General features: G+C 42.3%; 1 long non-coding RNA gene across 2 annotated transcripts; it reads left to right on the forward strand.

Moving 5' to 3' along the window:
- The first annotated feature begins 2,432 nt into the window (after positions 1-2,432).
- LOC139704643 (uncharacterized) lies at positions 2,433-5,633 on the forward strand. 2 transcript variants are annotated; one of them, XR_011706479.1, is made up of 4 exons: positions 2,433-2,648; positions 4,037-4,130; positions 4,991-5,158; positions 5,491-5,633. It is a non-coding gene; the product is annotated as an uncharacterized lncRNA (long non-coding RNA). The 2 variants fall into 2 exon arrangements; XR_011706480.1 differs by lacking the exon at positions 2,433-2,648 and adding an exon at positions 3,607-3,736.
- Positions 5,634-6,571: the final 938 nt, after the last annotated feature.

A 6,571-nucleotide genomic window follows, 5' to 3' on the forward strand; every position in this document is an offset into this window, starting at 1 on the left:
TTTTTGGAGTGAATGTTGTGTTAACTAAAGGAGATCATGTAGATCAGTATATGTACCAGTAGAGGGACTCTCTCAAGTAGACTGTGAATAGAACTTGCTTAACTGGGATTAAACTGAGTACTTAACAATGCTCTTATCATTCTCCCTAGGTAAATTTTGGCCTAAACTTGTTTGCTTAAAAGCCTTGAATAGGCACTTGAAGCTATCCAAGCCAAATGGATGATAAACTCACAAAATGGTGCTTTAGTCATCAGGAAAATGCAAATTAAAACTACACGCCATTATCCACCTACTAGGATGACTAAAATGAAAAATAACATGGATTGTTGTCAACATAAAACCATAAATACACTGTGGATGGAAATGTCAATTGATATACCACTTCAGAAGCCTGGCAGTATCTTTATTTACTTTTTGTGGGGGAGGGGTGGGTACTGGGGATTTAACCCAAGAGCAATTTATCACTGAGCCACATTCCCAGCCGTTTTTATTTTTGTTTTGAGACAGGGTCTCACTGAGTTGCTTAGGGCCTCTATAAGTTGCTGAGGCTGGCCGTGAACTTGCCATCTTCCTGTCTTGGGGATTATAGGCATGCATCACTGCACCCAGCTCTGGCAGTATCAGAGCAATCCTATGACCAGGAGTTCCACTTCTAATTATAAAGCCAACCAAAGTGTTTATATACATTTCCCAAAAGCTATATACAAGAGTGTTCAAAGGAGGTTCAATGGTGCACACCTGTAATCCTAGTGACTAGGGAGGCTGAGGATTATAAATTCAAGGCCAGCCTGGGCAATTTAGCAAAACAGAGATAAGTGGGGGTAATGTGAGGTTAATGGATAATTTTATAAACTGGGCCTACTATGCTGACCCCCCCCCCACACACACAATATGCTTTCTTTAAAAAAGCAATTTATCTGTGATCCTGCCTTGCCTAAGTCCATAGGATATGCTACATTCCTTAGCAAACAACCTATATTATCTGTAGAAGAAATTCAGGCCCAAAGGCTCCTCTATGCTGATAAGGAAAACACAAGTTACCCTGAAGAAGTCTGTGACCTTTACACAGACCAGATTCTAGAAATCAGGGAGGAATCTAATTATCATATTAGATAATTATTTGCTTCTAATTATCATATTAGAAGCAAAACTCCCTAACCATAAAATCTTCCATAACAAGTTCCAATTAGAACTGTTCAGTTTGGGCCAAAGTGACCTAGAGTTGCCTTTGATCTGTGGCATGTCATTATAATAGTAAGATCTCCCCTTCATGGGGCAAGACTGTGTGCAATCCTGCTGTCAGTCAAAAGTCAAGAGGTGGGTTTGGTGCTGTGGTGCAGGCCTATAATCCCAGCAGCTTGGGAGGCTGAGACTGGAGGATGGCAAGTTCAAAGTGCGCCTCAGCAATGGCGAGGCTCCAAGCAACTCGGTGAGACCCTGTCTCTAAGCAAAATACAAAATAGGGCTGGGGATGTGGCTCAGTGGTTGAGTGCCCCTGAGTTCAATCCCTGATACCCCCACAAAAAAAAGTCAAGAGGTGGACCTGGGAAGGACTCTCAGGAAACTTCCCTGGGACCCCCAATAAAACAGGAGGGCAGGAGAGGCAAGCTGCCTCTCTCTTCTCTGAGAGTGCCCACTCTCTCCCTTGAGAGTATCCCCCTTTTCCCTTTTTCTATCTCTTCTAACAAACACCATGCCTGCCACTATGGGTGATGTATCTGAAATCTTTCCAGAATGATCTCAAGAACCAGTAGCTGAGGACCACTGTGGCTGCTTTGGTTCCACAGCAGGCCCTTTCTCTATAACACCTGTCTCAAAATAAAATTTATAAAGGGATGGAGATGGAGTTCAGTGGTCAAATACCTCCGGCTTCAATCCCCAGTACCAGGCCAAAAAAAAAAAAAAAAAAAAGAAAGGCGGGGCGGGGGCGGGGGGAGATTCATAAGAGTCCCCAACTGGAAATACCCCAATACCTTAAATAATAAATGGATAAATTGTGGTAAATTTCTACAATAGTCTGCTCTCCAGCAGGTTGTGCCCTACTCTGAGTTATTCCATGATGCATAAAACAGCAGTTTTCAGGCCGTGCCCAGCTCTGAGATACTCCATTTTGTAAAGCAGTAGTTTGTCATGAGTTACTTCATTTTTAGTACAAATGTCAGGGTAGAATGACTTCATACCTTGTTTGTACAAGTAAACAACAACCATCTGCCTAGCACAACCATAAGACACAAATAAATACATTAATCATGCTAATAAAAATGACCACCTGTGCACTTATCAAATTAAATCAGAAACACATGGATGCATGGGTGTATCAACTCCACAGCAGAAGAAACAGGCCCACAAGCTTATCAATCTCAAGAGATACAACGCCTTCACCTGAAACCCATAAAAAGAGAAGCACCTCAAACTGGGTGCTATGGCACACACGGATCTGTCATCAGACCATCTGGTGAATGCATCATGAGGGGAATGCATTAAGAGATTGACAAGGAATGAGTCTCCAACTCTGTCCCCAGGCTTTAGCTCAGTTCAATCTTCCTACTTGACATGGTCCACCTCAAAACTGCCTGCCATCTGGACCCTGGCCTAGAATAAGTTCTGAAACTCTGACAACTCTGCACCCTAAACAAGATCTTGTGCTGGTTTGTAATCTTATCCACCACCTGCAGAAATTCTTCTGCATTTTCATTTGCTCTCTGCCTTTTGCTTGCAGCCTAGCTTCCTAATACCTAATACCTTCCTAAAAAAGGCCATCTTGACCTTTTTGATATATATATATATATTGTATATACATGTATATATATATTTATATACATGTATATATATACACATATGTGTATATATATTATATATATGTGTGTATATTTAAATATATATATATATATATATATATATATATATATATATATATATATACACACATACATACACAACCTAAATGTTATAGATATTAGTAACTAAGATTGGAATCAAAGAACCTGTGCAGATTGCCTGCCTTAGGATTACTGCGTGACCCATGAGTAGTCAGTAAACAGCAGCTAATGAAAGTGATGTAGCTTGGGAATTTACTGTTATTTAATAAATTCTGATATTCTAGAAAGGCACAAATATGTTTGGTTTATGCTCACTCATGACACTACCACAATAAGAAAGAACAATCTATGTGCTATAAACAAAGATTAAGTTCACATTCAGCAAAAGCTACATACATGAATACATAGTTTGATTCCTTCTATATGAAATTCAAAAGCAGACAAAAATTAACCTACAGCATCATCTTAGTTCATGTTCTGTTGCTATAACAAAAAAGTTGAGACAGGGTTATTTATGAAAAATCTAAGTTTAATTGGTGGAGTGCTTGCCTAGTACCTAAAATGTGTGAGTCCCCGGTACTATCCTCAGCACTGTGTGGGGTGGGAGTTATTTGGCTCATGCTTCTGGAGGCTGGTAAGTCCAAAAACATGGTGCTGCCGTCTGCTCAGCATGTGATAAGGCCCTTCTTACTGCATCATGACATGATAGAGGGCATCACATTGTGAGACCAAACAAGCACATTAGTTTGTGTCTCTCCTTCTCTTCATATAAAGTCACTAGTGTCTTGGTGGCTCTCCTTTCATGAGCTCATCTAATCTCAATGACCTCCCAATGGCCCCACCTCCTAATATTAACATTTGAATTTGAGAATTAAATTCCGGACACATGAACTTTGAGGGGGACACATTAAACCACAGTAGGTGTTAAAAGTCAAAACAGCAGTTATCCCGGTAGTGAATTGTGAGTGGGAGGAGACAGGAGAGTGCATTAGAGAATGGTGGCAATGTTTGGTTTGGTTTCTTGATCTGGATACTGGTTACACGGGTTTGCTCACTTTGTGAAAGCTATTTGAACTGTACATTTATGGTTCTGTATTTCTTCTCTTTTTTATTATAACCCTTCCCTTCTTCCTTTTTCCTTCCCTTCTTCCCCTTCCCTTCCCTTCTTCCCCTTCCCTTCCCTTCTTCCCCTTCCCCTTCCTTTCCTTTCCTGACAGGGTCTCACCAAGTTGCCTAGGGCCTCAAAAAATTGCTGAGGCTGGCTTTGAACTCATGATTCTGCCTTAGTCTCCCAAGCCTCTGGGATTACAGGCGAGTACCACCACAACCCACCTTTAAAAAAAAAAAAACAAAAACTTATTATTATTATTATTTTTAGTTATGTCTCTATTTTCCTTTGTGTGGTGCTGAGGATCGAACCCAGTGCCTCACGCATGCTAGGGGCAGCTCTTACTTCTGAGCCACAACCCCAGCCCACAGCATGCCTTTTAAAAGTTGCTGAAACAAAAAATAATTGTTATCTAGGTGTGGTGGCACATGCTTATGACCTCTGTTACTTAGGAGGCCGAGGAAGGAAAATTTTCAAGTTTGAGGCCAGCCTGGGCAATTTAGCAGAACCTGTCTTAAAATAAATTTTTTAAAAAGGGGTTGGTCTCCTTGCATGCATGAGGCACTGGGTCCGATCCTCAGCACCACATAAAAATAAAAATAAAGTCCATAACCAAAAAAAAAATTTTAAAAAGGGGGGCGTTGGGATATAGTTGCGTTGGTAGCAAGTGTGAGGCACTTGTTCAATCTCCAATACTGAAAAGAAAAAGAAGAAAAGCCAGGCTTGTAATGTTTTGATCATATACTTTGCTTTCTCTTCTTGAGACCAAACCGTGGCCAAGTTTAAGCTCCATTTGCGACCACAGGGCAGAACGAAGGTAATGGGCTCCTGTAGGGGTCAAGGTCATGATCTTGGCCCCTGGAACCTAAGAACAAGGGAGGGGTTAGGCCTATCCTTATGCAAAATACTAGAAAGGCATTTACATAGGTTGTTATTTTTCCGTTTTTCCTTCTAGTTCTGGAAGAGGAAGAAAGGTCATGTGAAAAGGCAGAGAGAATGGATCACATGAGATAAACTTTGTGCAAACAAATTGTAAAGTATAAGTTTTTACATTACACAACAGAGATCAAGTTTACGTGGGAGGACCGGCTGCGGGGGAATCTGGTGATGCCTTTATCTCCCCTGTCCTCCACCTCGGATCCAGGAAGAGCTTTGGATCTATGCCCGGGTTTCCGCAGCGGCGTTTATTCTCCTCCCCAGGCGGAGTCCCTTTTTTCGCCGCAAGAGGACGGTATGTCCACACCAAGCCGGGGCCTCAACCGCGGAATGGGGAGGAATCGGAGAGCCTGAGGGGTGGCCTGGGTTTCCTCAGCCTTGGAGGGCAGGCTCCTAGCCAAATGCTCTTCTGGCTTCTCCTATCTCAATCCAGGATATGGAGAAGGCGTGGAGCAGGAGGGCAGAGGGTGCTGCGTGATTAATTTCACCTGTGGTGTATGGACACCCGGGGCATGGCGGGGGCGGGGTGGGGACAGTGGATGGGGGTGTTTGGGAATGCTTTGTTCTGTGGGCTCCAGAGCAGTAAAATGTGCATTACTCATGGCCAGCTCTACCTGAATCACACAGGTGACAGCCAGAAGGGACAGAAAAGACCAGTTACTCATTTGCTCCTCAAAGTCTGCCCAAGTGACACACCAGTTTCAGATTCAGCTGGGTGCTTGTTAAAACGCAGATATTAGACCAGCACCCACCCCCCCCCCCCCGCCAGACTGTTTTATAACCACTGAGGAAGGGGTAGAAGCCTATGTTTAAACAGGCACTCCCCCTCCTCCACTATCCCCTTGTGGTTATTGATATGCAATAAATTTTGAGAAGTTCTTGTTGACTTCAGCCTCCTCAATTTGCAGAGAAACAAAGAAATTTCAGAGGTCAAGTGACTGGCCAAAGTTACTCAACTGGTTGGCAGCATACCTAGAAAGTGAATTAAGAGCCGAACCCTGACTTCACACGAGTAAATTTGTACTCCATGTTTCTGAGACCCCCCCCCCCCTAGAGTTTTTAGTTTATTTATTTTTCTATTTTGTTGCTGTTTGGTTTTGGTACCAAGGATTAAATCACCCAGGGGTCCACTCCCTCTGAGTTGCATCCCCATTCCTTTTTATCTTTTGAGACAAGGTCTTGCTAAGCTGTGAAGGTCTCTAAATTGCTGAGACTGGCCTCAAACTTGGGATCCTCTTGCCTTAGCCTCCCAAGTAGCTGGGATTACAGGCATGTGCCATCACACCTGGTTGTGAATCAGGATTTTTAAAAATACCATGCTTGGGGCTAGGGATAAAGCTCAGTTGCTAGAGTGCTTGCCTCACATGTATAGGACCTGGGTTCAATCCCCAGCAATCCTCAACACCACCAAAAAGAAAAAAAAAAAGTCATGCTTGCAATTGTCCTTTGACTCCATTTAATATTTTTAATGCCTTTATTTTACTTTTTTTTTAATGTGGTGCTGAGAATTGAACCCAGTGACTCATGCATGCTAGGTAAGCACTCTACCACTGAGCTACAGCCTCAGCCCCTCCATTTAATATTATTGAGATCATTATAAAAGTCCCACCATTAATATTGACTGACTTAAATAGAATAAACTATTAAAATACCACTTTTTCTTTTTTTTAGACAAGTCTCACTTTGCTCACTTTGTTGCTCAGGGTTG

This window comes from Marmota flaviventris, chromosome 1 (assembly GCF_047511675.1).
Source record: "Marmota flaviventris isolate mMarFla1 chromosome 1, mMarFla1.hap1, whole genome shotgun sequence".
Classification (NCBI taxonomy): domain Eukaryota; kingdom Metazoa; phylum Chordata; class Mammalia; order Rodentia; family Sciuridae; genus Marmota; species Marmota flaviventris.